The sequence below is a fragment of the Trichosurus vulpecula genome, chromosome 4 (genome assembly GCF_011100635.1).
Source record: "Trichosurus vulpecula isolate mTriVul1 chromosome 4, mTriVul1.pri, whole genome shotgun sequence".
NCBI lineage: Eukaryota > Metazoa > Chordata > Mammalia > Diprotodontia > Phalangeridae > Trichosurus > Trichosurus vulpecula.
In genome coordinates, this window is record NC_050576.1 from 213,006,290 (window position 1) to 213,019,456 (window position 13,167).

At 37.5% G+C, this 13,167-nt stretch overlaps 1 protein-coding gene across 1 annotated transcript in view; it reads left to right on the plus strand.

Moving 5' to 3' along the window:
• Positions 1-13,167, plus strand: part of SMURF2 (SMAD specific E3 ubiquitin protein ligase 2) — a 145,060-nt gene that overhangs the window by 19,480 nt on the left and 112,413 nt on the right. The window lies entirely within an intron of this gene.

The following is a 13,167-nucleotide window of genomic DNA, read 5'->3' on the forward strand; positions in this document are numbered from 1 at the left end:
TTCTCTAGGTTTTTGTGATACTGTTCTCTCTTGTTTCTCTTTCTCAGTCTATTTCTTTGTATCTTTGATCCAATTATGGATAGCCCTCAAGGCTCTGTCCTGGACCCTTTTCCTCTTGTCCATCAATACTATTTCACTTGGTGAGTTCATCAATTTCCATGGACTCAAAATGATCTTTAGGCAGATGGTTTTCTCATCTGTTTATCCTGCTCTAATTTCTCTCCTAACCTTCAGTCTTGCATCATCCTGTAGACATCTTAAACTTAATGTGTCCAAACTGAACTTACTGTCTTTTCTTCCACATCTTTCTCTGTGACACACAGACACCCACAGCCCCACTCCTTCTTAAGCCTTCTTGTCCAGGTGGTGGCATGCTAGAAGGGCCTTAAATGGCAAGAATTCAGTTTGGGGAGAAGAGAACCGGCCAAGATTAGTTGTTGTACACCAAGAGGAGTGTTATGAGATTAGTATTGGAATATAAGTGGTTCCATATAGGACTTTTTCTTATGATTATTAGGCATTAAAAAGGTCCCATAGGCATGAGTTCTTCCCGTGGCAAAATGAAAATAACATTGACTCTGGAAGTTGTAGGACCTGGGTTCCAATCATAACTCTGACACGTACTACCTATGTGATTCTGAGTAAGTTATTTAACTTCCCTTAGGGTTTTATCAGTTCTAAATGAAAGGTTTAGACTAGATGGCTTTTGAGATCTCTTCTAATTCATTTTATACTGATATTCCCCCTAAACTTATACTCCTCCACACTTCCCTATTTTTCTTCAGTCATCCTTGATTCTTTTTTTCTCTTTTAACACTAATCATTTAGTTGGTGTTTTATTAATTCTTTCCACACAAAATTGCTTGTGCCCCCCTTCTCTCTAATCACAGAGCCCCCATCCTAATTCAGGCCCTTATAATTTCTGTCTTGAACTACTCTGAGAGTAATTTCATTTTCTTACTTCTGTTCCATTCTCCATAGAGCTACCAAATAATCTTGCTAAGGCATAAGACTGATTATGTCATTGCACTGCTCAAAAACCACCAGTGGCTCCTCATTGCTGAGAGAATAAAATTTTCTTAGCCCCATTTAAAGTGCTCCACAATTACCTTTCCAAGCCTATTATTTCTTACTGTTTCCTTCAAAGAACTCTGCTTTCCAGGCAAATTGTGTTCCTGGCGAGTGTTCGTGCTCTGTCTGTCTCTTTCTGTCTGTCTCTCTGTCCGTGTCTCTCTCCGTCTCTCTCTCTGTGATATTTCACCTCTTGCCTTTTCGCACCAACTTTTCCCCCATGCCTGAAATGGACTCTTTCATCTACACAATCCCTCCTATCCCCCCACTTGGCAGAGCTCTCTCTCCTTGATCTCCTTTGCTGAGTACTTGTTTCTATATGTCCTACATCTAACCTATTAAAATTTAAGCTCCTTAGCAACAGGTATTGTTTCAGTTTGTGTCTTTGTGTTCACAGTGCCAGGCACATAATGTATACTTAATAAATGTTTTTTCAGTATAATCAACCTTCCAATGTTATTTGTATATACTTTTATCATACCACAAGAAATTATAAATATGAGGAATTCAAAGCAATGTTTGAGGGTATGTGAATTGATCCATAGTGAAGTAAGCAGACCTAAGAAAAAATACAACTAAATGCTGTATAATTATAATGACTTAAGCTTCCTCTGAGAAGAATTTGGAAAATGTACATTCCTTCATTCATTGAAGAGGTGAGGGACTATTGGTATGAAATACTGTCTGTATTGGCAGACATGGTTAGTTGATTGGTTTAGCCTAACTTAAACATTTTTGTAACCAAACAGGGAAGGCTTCATTCTTGGTTTTCAAAGAGTACCCATGACATTGGGGGTGGGGGTGCACGAGGTAGTGTCCTGATTTATAAGTGAGTTGGATTTAAGTGAGGCAAAGCAGTGCAAAGTCATCAACCTCACTCTTTCCTCCAGAGTCATTGGAGTCCAGTGGCAAGATATAGGTCAGGATGACTCTTGATGGCTCCAGAGGCAGTGGGAGACCTTGGCCTTTTTAAGCTAAGGTCATTCCCAAATCTCAGTTTGTCCAAGGCAAAGCCCATTCAATAATGAAAGGCTAAGTAAGAATTGAGACAAAACTTGGCCTAATTTGCTTTCATAAGGAATCAATCTAGGAGGGGAAGACCCTCAAATTTTCAAGGGAAGGCTTAATGAATAGGAGAAGAATATGTTAGGAAATGAATGTAATGATAAGATGCATCCTAGCGATAGTGATGGTGGTGATGATGATATTAGCTAGCATTTATATAACACTTTGAGATTATTTTGCAAATATCCACACAACAACCCTGGAAAGTTGGTACTATTATTATCCCCATTTTACAGATGAGAAAACTAAGCACTACATAGGTTAAATGACTTAGCCATGGTCACACAGCTAATAAATTTCTGAGGCAGGATTTGAACTCAGGTTTTTCTGACTCAAGGTCCAAAACTCTTTTTTCAACCACACTACCTATGTGCTACAACGCAGTTACCCAAATGACTTGGTAATGGTTAAAAAAAAGCAGAGATTAATGAGTGGAACAGAGTAGGTATACAACATACAAGAGGAAACAGGAGGTCAGTTTTTGAAAACCTAAACATCTCATCTACTACGGTAAAAACACTATTCAATTAAAAACTGCTGGGAAAACTGAAAAGCAGTTTGGCAGAAATTAGGTTTTCACCAACAACTTATACTATATTACCAAGATAAGCTTCAACTATATAGAAGGTCACATGATAAAATAGAGGAGCAGTGAAGAAATGACCTTTCAGATCTGTTGAGAGGAGGCAGAGTTCAGGATAGAGAGGATAACAGAAGAAAAAAATGACCTAGCAATGAGCAATTAGTATTTCTCCAAATTTTTAAAGTTTGTCTTATTTCCACAATGGTGTTTTACAGTTTTATTTATATAGTTCTTGTGTGTCTTGGCACATAGTATTTTACTACATTTTGTAGTTATTTTTAATAGAATTTATCTCTCCCTATTGGGTTTTGTTTGTAGTTTATTTAAATGTGAATGATTTATTTATGTGGGTTTATTTTACATCCTGCAACTTTCCTAAAATTCTTAATTGTTTTGATGAGGTTTGCGTTGAGGGGTGCTTGAGACCCCAAAATACCACCATGCCGGGTCCTGCCGAATGAATTCAACTCAAGCCTTCTCAGTTAAGGAAAAACAAAGTTTATTAAGGATTTGCCATATTGGGCTGTCTTAAGAAATCTCACTATTTGTGATGCTTGTTTTCAAATCATAACTCTCTATCTCTTGTTTGGTCATGAATTCTTCCCTTATACATAGATCTGACAGGTAAAATATCTTCATACTTTTTGATCCCAATGCAACCTTTGGCACTGTATATCACCCTCTTCTTGATATTTTCTTCTCTAGGTTTTTGTGATGCCGCAGGCCAGATTCAATCTACTGAGCTAGATCGAATCTGAGCACCTTCATGGAGGCAAGATGAGACTCACATACAGAAAGATTGTGGGAGGGATTGAGGGGTGGTCGAGTAGTCTGGGATGACTAGAGGAGGGGTTTAGAGCAGACTGGGGTGACTGGGGTCAGATCAGACTGCAGGGTGGGAAATAGCTGAAGGCTACCTGGAGATGACCGACAATAAGAGAGCTAGGGTAACAGAACTAGGGTATAGATGTTTTGATCAGGATCAAGGGTGGGAAACAGCCAGAAGGCAATCCAGAGGTAGCCAGACAATGGAAGGCTAGGCTAAGCTAGGTTAGTTTATTTGGCATGAAAAGCCAGATCTAGTGGGAAGATTCGGGGTGGGGTTCAAGGGGGTCCCCACAGTCTAAACCTCGTCAGTTTCAGTGAATTTCTGTGGTGGCTGTGTAGCAACAATGTGACTAACTGCTACTGTGGCTGCGCGAGAACAACAACAAGTAGCACACGGAAGGGCTGCTAACACAGGTTCTTTGATCTGCTTTTCTAAGGAAAGAAACTTCAAGGGGTTAACAATCTCAGTTTAATTAAACATATATATATAATACATATATATGTATATATATACACACATACACATATATACATACATATATATACACATACACATATATACATATATATGTGTGTGTATATATGTGTGTATGTGTGTATATATGTGTGTGTGTGTATATATATATGTGTGTATGTATATATATATCTATATATATATATCATTCACTTAGTTCAGGGGGAAAAGATCAGCCCCCTGAACTTAAGGGCAAATACAAACAGAAATTACAGACATCAACAGGCAGACCTTGTCTGATTCAAATCACAATTCATAGTTACCAAAGAAGCACCAATCATCTGTGTGGGTTATCAAAGGGGGTGGGGTGGGGGAGGATTTCAACAACTTGCCCACAGTTGCCACCCATGAGTGGGATGGTGAAGCCCTCTCATGGAATCTGGATCTCAGACTTTCTGTGAGTTGAGTGGGATGAATGGAAGTGGGGACTTCTCAGCGTGGCTCAGGGCTTCTGATTGTCAGCTAGGCCTAGGTTTTGAGTTATTAACTGTAGGAATCCGAAATTTAGAGCAGCCTGAACCCCACCCCACCCCACCCCCCAGCACTAGTCTCGCCAAATAAGGATGAAAGTGTTTTAAGAGTTGGCATTGGCTAAATTGTACCTGGGGTAGTAGATTTCCGCATGCAGATTGTGAGCCTGAATTCCACCAATGAGAGTAAAAGGTCAGTGGTGGGGTGGGGGTTGTTTGCAGTAGGGTATAAAGCTAAGTTCTGCCCTCTGGGCACCGCCTCTCCCTATCAATTGTCTGTAGGTTCTGAGACTGCCCTTTCCCGCAGGATCGTAATAAAATTCATTTCTACTTTCTACTTGAGAAGCCTCTGAGTTTAATTTTGGTTGAAGTAAGTTGCTGTCCCACACACCCGTACTCTTTCAATGAGTGTACCCCCAAAAGTCAAACGCTAACCTCCAATCTTATATACCAGTTTCAGGGTCCTGAGGGCTCGAGGCTCCCCATTTAGAGTGTGCCAAATCACTAACACCAAGAGTGTGGGAAAGCTCCAACCACCAGTACCATATCATATACAATTCAATGATTCTCCTTTGTCTTAGTGCTGAGAAACACTCCAAGACCAAAAGATCCCACTTTACCTGCCCCATTCAAACAAAGAACAGTGAAAAATCCTATTTTGCTTGCCATTACAAGCTGTTTAGGGTTCTCTAAATTGTCATGTCATCTGCAAAATTGATGATTTTGTTTCCTCTTTGCTTGTGTTTATTCCCTCAATTTCTTTTTAATTTTCTTATTTCCATAGCTAGCATTTTAAGCACTCTACCAAATTGTAATGGTGATAATGGACATACATATTTAGTGTTGATTTTACTGAAAGGGACTTTAGTTTATATATGTTACCTATAATGCTTTATCTTGGCTTTTAGCGTATTAAGGAAAGAACCATTTATTTCTATGTTTTCTAGCTTTTTGTGATTTTTTTAAAACAGGAATGGGTATTGTATCTTGTTAAGCTTTTCCTGCATCTGTTGATATAATCATATTGTTTTTGTTCTTGTTATTAATGTGGTCTATTATGTTTACAATTTTCATAATAAAATGAATAAAATCTGCATTCTTGGTATAAATCTATCCTAGTTAGAGTATATAATCTTTGTTACGTATTGCTCTAGTTTCCTTTTAATGTAAAAATCTTGCATCAATATTCATTAGGGATATTGGTCTGTAGTTTTGATTCTTCTTGGTTTAGGTATCAAGATCATTTTTGTGATAAAAAGAATTGGATAGGATCACTTTTTTCCGTTGTAATGTTAGAATTAATTTTTCTTTGAATGTTTAAATAGAATTCAATTTTGTATCTATTTGGATTTTTTCCTTTGGAATTCACTTATGGCTTGTTTAATGTCTTTTTTCTTGGAGATTGGGACATTTCAATACCCTATTATTTTGTTAATCTGGGTATTTTATATTTTTTATAACTACATTTAAATTGTCAGTTTTATTGGAATATAGTTGGGAAAAATTTGTGGTAGATTCTTTTTCATTTTCTGTATCAGAAATTTGGTGTTTCTCTTTAATCAAATTAGCTATTGGTTTATCTATTTCTTTTTAAAAAATGCCTAATAGTTTTATTTATTAATCTATAGAGTTTTTGCTTGCAATTTTTGTTAGTCTCTAATTTTTAGACTTTCTATTGATATTTTAACAGGAATTTAAAATTTTTGTTGATTTTGTTTTGTTAGTTGTGTATGGGACAGAATTTTAAAATAATAGGAGAGACATCTTTAAGAGAAACAAAGTAAATTTATTATACAAACCTTGCAAGACTTGGGCACATCTCCATAAGGGAGGAGGCAAGGTAAAAGGGTACCTGCTTTAATTTATACTCTTAATGAAAAAGATTCCCACCCACCTCTATCCCTTCTCACCATTGGCTGGGGAGGTGGGCTTACAGTCTAGGCGCGAAAACTACACAGAGGACCAAGATTGATCCGGTTCGTTCAGGTTTTTCCCTATCAGAACACAACTGCCAGAGTGGCATCTGAAAGTCTAGGAGGAGAAATGGGATGGGGAAAGGAGAGACCCTTCCCAGAGCAGAAAACAAATAACTCACAGGAAGTTCATTATCTTCTAACATCTGAGAGAGAGAGGGAAGGACATGCCTTCCAAAATTACAAGGCCAAATCCCAAAACCTCTCCATTAGACATACCCTGTGAAGTCTTCACAATTATCCACCCCATACAGTTGCATACTCAACCCATTGTTGATTGGTGAAGTTTTAAAATCTTAATATAGTTATTTTTGTAAAGATGCCATGTACAATTGAGAAATACATATGTTCCTTTTTTCCCACTAAGTCTCTACCAGTGATCTATTATATCTAATTTTTCTGAAGTTTTATTCAGGTCCTTTTTTTTGTTAGATTTGTCTAGTTCTGAAAAAGGTATGATGAGGTCCTCTACTATTATAGTTTTACTTTATATATGTACCTATAATTTATGGTTTTCTTTAAGTATTTTGATACTAAGACATTCAGTTGCATATGTACTAAATATTGAAATTAATTTATTATCTGTGCTATTTTCAACAAAATAATCCAATCCCCCTATTCTGTTCTTTGGAGTGTGACTTGGCAGTCACAGCTCACCTCTGTTCCTCAGTTCCTGTTCTGGTCACTTGCCTCTGGGTCAAATTTGTGATCTTTTCTTAGAAATATTATCCACTGTGGTTTCTCATTAAGTTTCTAATCACTTCTGGGTTTGGCACTCCTCTGAGATCATTGCATAGTTGTTAGGGGGGCTGGGTTTCAATAAAATATAGTTTCCTTGTTTATCTCTTTTTTTTTTTTTATTTTTTTTGCTGTTGACTTGTCTCTGAAATCTTGATTGCAACTCCTGTATTTTTGAGTCAGGCTAGGGCAAAATAAATTTTTCTCTAACCTTTTGTTTTAGCTGTGTCAGTCTTTGTTACAAGGGTGTTTTTTCTTTCCTTTTATATCTTTCTTCATCATCACCCCTCTGCATTTACTGCTTGGTTTGCTTATGATTGGTCTCTTCCTGAGTCTACCCTCCTTCATATTCTCTCCTTTCCTATCTCTCTCTGTTCCCTCTTGCTATCGTATTGAGTTGAATTCTGTACCAAACTCTATGTGTGTTTCTAACTCTCCTTTGACCAGTTCAGATAAAAATGAGGTTCAAGTGATGCCTGCTTTTTCTGGCTTTTCCATGTCTCTATAAACTTCTGCTTGTGCTCTCTGATTATGTGAGATACATTCTCTCAGCATTTCTCATATTTTCCGCCTACTTTATAATTTTTTTCTCCCACTTCCCATTCTTTCAGAGTCATTAAAATATAACAAAACAAATCCAGGTCTTCCATTTTATGTCCTGATGACATTAGGATTCTGAAGGTATATTTGTATCATTTCTATGCCCTCCTCCCCCTCACCATATGAGTCTAATCATTTCACTCTTATAAAGTCTCTTCTGATTGTACACTTGTTTTCACTTTTTTTAATGCTTCTCTTGACTCTTCATGTGTTTTTATTTCAGTTTTATGCAGCTTTAATCTTGTCATCAGGAATGCTTAGAAGTCTTTATCCAACTCCCTCCCCCCCTCCTGTCATTCAGTTTTGCTGGGTAAGTTATTATTGGTTGTAGGTAGTTAGTATCGTATTCCATGTTCTCTGCTCCTTTTGGGTGGTAGCTGCTAAATCTCGAGTGATCCTGACTACAGTTTCTTGATACTTAAGTGCTTTTTCTGGCTTCTTGCAGTGTGTGTGTGTGTGTGTGTGTGTGTGTGTGTGTGTGTGTGTGTGTGTTCTAGATTTTGGCTGTCACATTTCTGGGAATTTTCATTTTGAGATTTTTTTCAGAAAGTTACTAATGGATTCTTTCTATTTTTGCTTTTCTTTCTTGTTGTAATGCATCTGACCAGTTTAATTTCATGATTTCTTGAAATATGATGTCAAGGCTGTCTTTGTAATTATGACTTCCTGGTAGTCTAATAAGTTATTTCTTCTTGATGTATTTTCCACATTAGTTGTTTTTGATATGAAATGAGATAACTTCCAGTTTTTTCTAATATTTTGTTTTTTAAAAATATTTGTTATTGTCTCATGGAGTCATTAACTTTTATTTGGTCTGTTCTAATTTTTAGTGAGTCTGTTGTTTGCATAGGTTTTATATCTCTTGTTCCAAGCTGTTAATTCTCTTTCCAAGTCTCTCATCCATAGCTTTTATTCTTTTCCAAGTTTTTCCTCAAGCACTTGCAGTTTATTTATAATTATTTACAATATTTCTGTGCCACAATACATGGCCAATTTTTGTTAAAGTTCCATGTGTTGCTAATATTCTTTAGTAGTCCTGTTTAGAAGATGCTATGAGACTTTTAGGTCTAGTTGTTGGTTCAATTCTATATTTTTACTTCTATTTGTCTTTTTGTTCAATTTGTTGAAAACTGAGAGGGATGTTATAGTCTCCTGCTATTATTATATTGCTTTCCATGTCTTCTTGTAACTCAGTTAATTTTTCCTTTGTGAATCTAGATAATAAGGCGTTTGGAGCATGTAAATGTAGCATTGATATTGGTTTGTTGCCTGTAGCGTCTTTGAGGATAATATAGTTAACTGTTAATCTATATATATTGTGAATTTTTGGTTTTGCTTTGTCTGATAGTGTAATTGCAATTCTTGCCTTTTTGGATTTATCTAATTCATTTAATTTTGTCCTAGCCCTTTTTCTTTTCTCAGTCTTTGTAAGCAGCAGATTGTGCAGTTTTATTTTCTTATCCAGTCTCTCATTTTTTCATTTTATTGGATTTTTAAATCCCAAATAAAGTTATGAAAGTTAGGTTTATATTTTCCTCCGTTTATCTTTATTTTTTCCCCTGAATTAAGACTTTTTTGTTCCTTTTCCTCTGTTGAAATAGTACATTATCTCTTCATTTATTTTTACATAATAATTTCTGAAGCAACCCTATAAAGCAACACATTCTCTTCCATTCATCCTTAAACTTCCTCCCTCCACCCCTTTGTCATGCTTTTCCCTGATTTTGCAATTTTGCTTAACTTACTTGTTTGTTTTTATTTCTTCCTTTAATCTAGTTATCTAATTCTTCCCCTCTTTTTTTCCTTTTAGTTCAGTAGGCAAGTAAAATCTTCCCTTTTATCCCTTCAACTTGTTTTGTTAGTTTTTTAAAATTTTCTCGTATTTTCTAAAAAGGCTTTCTTTCTCTTATTCTTTTCATTAATTCTGTTTCTAGACTTTTCTTATTGCCTTTTTTTCAGTTCATTGCCTTTATAAGTATTCTTTTTTTTAATCAGTGTATTTCTTACAGAATTAAAGCTTCAGGTATCTATGTTGAGTTTCCTCTTCTAAATGGTTTCTATGTCATTGCCTTGTAGATCTTGCCCTATTACTCCCGCCCCCCCCCCCCCTTTTTTTCCTGTTGTGCTTCACTCTTAGAAGTATCAATTTCTGCAGGGGACAGAAAGGATAGAAGGACTCCCCCATTGTAAAAATATTACCATGTCTCCGATTTTATGGCTCATTAATACCCCCTGCTCTCCTCATGACTTTTTAAACTAATTTTTTTTTTTGCCATTTGCCATGAAACCTCACTGGGTTCATGGTTTTTGCCTTTCTGGATATCAGTTGCCCCCAGGAGCTCTGATTCCTCTTCTCCTGAGGCAGGTTGCTGCCCATCACTATAGATTATGCCAGTTATAGGGCACCCCCCCCCACTTTATTCAGTGGAGTCTTTAGACCACAGTTTGAGAACCACTGGTATAGGCCATCATTTTGTTGGTCACATGACCTAGGGTCATTATTTCATTTATACTGTCATTTAAAAAAATCTTGCTTCATTTCTTCTAGAAATTATAATTATAGTTGTAGGCAAGCTATGATTTCCTTTGAGTCTTTGCTCGTAGATGTTTTGGCATTATCTTCTGGTTTATATCTTGTAAATACCTGATATCATAATAGCTCTTTATCTTTTTGTGTTTATTCTTCCAACCTTATTGACTGGACTGGAATTTTGTGTTAGAGCTGGGCTCTGCACATTTCTGATGGGACCCTAGCGGTCTTTTGTGTTCCTGACTGTTTGTTGTCCTGATGCTGAGTTGTGAGCTAAAGAACTGTGGCCCTGCTTTTCTCCTTGGCTCTAGTTCAGAGAGGCATTCTCTCTTGGGTTAGAGAGACAGTACCATACCCTCTTCTGCTCGAGGCTCTGCGATTCCTTTTTCCAGGTAGAGGAACCACACTGTGCCTCCTGTGCCAGAAGCTGAATCTTAGATCTCCTCTCTGGAGTTTGTAACTACATGCTCAGCCCTGTTCCCTGGCTTAAAAAGACAGAGCCTGGGGACAGTCCCCCTATTCTGTTCTCTGGAGGGTTGCTTGGCAGTCACAGCTCATCTGTTACTCAGTTCCTGTTCTGGTGACTTGCCTGTGGGTCAAATTTGTGATCTTTTCCTAGAAAGACTATCTACTAGGTTTCTCTTTAAGTTTCTAATCACTCCTAGGTTTGGCACTCATCCAAGGTCATTGCATAGTTGTTGGGGGAGCTGGGTTACACTGCTTTATTCTACTTTGCCATATTGGTTGTTTTCTGTTTAGTTTGAATCTGAATTATCTGAAGTCCTATCCCTGTTGATCACTTTTGCTGAATCTTTCATCCCAGGTTTGGCTTTATCCTTAGGGGACAGAGCAGTCACTTCTACCAGACAGAGGAAGCTCAGGTCAGTGGCTGTAAACTTTGTGGATCCTTCGGGTAAAAAGATGATTGTTTCCATCTCACTTCATGCTTTCCGTGTACCCCTTTTATGGTTGCTGTAGGACAGGGGTGGGGAACCTGCGGCCTTGAGGCCACAGGTTCCTTGCTGGACCACTCAGGTCAGATCCTTAGGTCCTGGTGCCTGGGGTTTCTTGGTTGAAGCATTCAACCTATGGGGGATTTGAAGGATTCCTAACCCTACACTTCCTTCAATTTGTCTTCTCTGCCTGGGCCCTTTTCCTTGGCGCGTTCAGGCTTCTCTGGGTACCCTCTTTTGGCGACCTAGGCTAGATGAGGGCACTCACTGTAGTTTCATCCTTTTTCTGGAATATTTGTGTGGAAATTGACGTGTCTTGCTCCTCATTTTGCCATCTTGACTGCAAGTCCAGGACCAGTAAAAAAGATACATACTAAATAATATCTATTTTATTAAAGAAATTATGAGTCTTTTCAAGAGTGATTATTTTGGCATTCTGTTGTAGACAACATCAACTAAACATGAAATTATAGTCATCATTTTCAACTTGAAGAATTTAGTTCAAGATTTAATATTAGGCCAGAAAACATGATTTTTAATGGTAGCATGGAATAAGTGGAAAAGAACACAAGTCCTTGGAATTAGAAGTCCTGTGTCAGCTCTTACACTTTTATCAGGGGTTTATTTCTGGTTAAGATACAACCTGCGCTTTAGTTTTCTTATTCTGTAAAACAGGCATATTTATATATTATGCCAGGAAAGGAAGTGAATATAGAGATAATGTAGAGTGAATATAGTGAATATAGAGCAATAACTTTGTACTCGAGAAGATCTGAATTCAAGTCATGCTTCTGACATAAACCAGCAATGTCACCAGGAACAAGTCACTTAGCCTCCTAATTTGCCCTAGGCAACTCAATGAATTAAAAAACATTGATTAACTACTTATTTTGTACAGCTACTTCTGGGTGCTGGGGAAAGACATAAATTAAATAGACCTTGCCCTGAAGGAGCTTATAGTCCATGGGAAGAAACATGCACACTTAAAAATATGTATCCATATGTCCAAAATACAGGGAAAACACAAAGTAATTATATTGGAGGAAGTGGGGGTACTAAGAGCTGGAAGGATCAGGAGGTATAACACCCCTTCTCAAACTCACAATGGGTCCCCAGAGGGAGACTGCTCCTCCTAAGGGTTCTAGGCAAGGCTATACTTCTGTAGTTTCTCAGTGTCCATTAGTATACTTATTATCCTTATCAACAATCAGCCAGTATGCTTCATTAAACCAAATACATTCCCTTCAATCAAAATGTTTTTCCCCAAACTGGGAGGGTGCACCCCCTCCCACAGTGACTATTTCCTAGTTAAATATGTTCAAACCTGTAACAGTGTTAAAACACTGTATGTAGGGAACATGTATCGTAACTCAAAACATCTAGTGCTGGAAGTCCTTTCTTGAGTCTGTATCTGGTCTTTGTCTCTGGTGACTGGACTGTTTCTTCGCAGCTGTCTGAACCCAGTGTGTGTGCCTCTGTTCCTAGTGGGATGCATCTTGTTTGGGGGCAAAGGGGGAAGGGTTGGAGTGAGGAAGGAAATTCGAAAGTTGGACTGTCTTCCTACCCTAAATAGAACAATTCTCTTTCAGGGGCCTTCTTCCAGTCTGGTTCCAGTTCTCAGATTGTCAGACTCCTGTTGTTCAGGATATTCCATCTTCTTCCCTCCATGTTCTTGCACAAACATTAGATTTTACATTTATTATGTCTGTTGAAGTTCATTTTATTCAGTTAGGCTCAGTGCTCTAGACTGCTCATCTTTTTGGATCCTGATTCTGCCATTCAACTTGTTAGCTATCGTCTTTAGTTTTGTACTATCTCCAATTTTTTTTTTACATTTGCCGT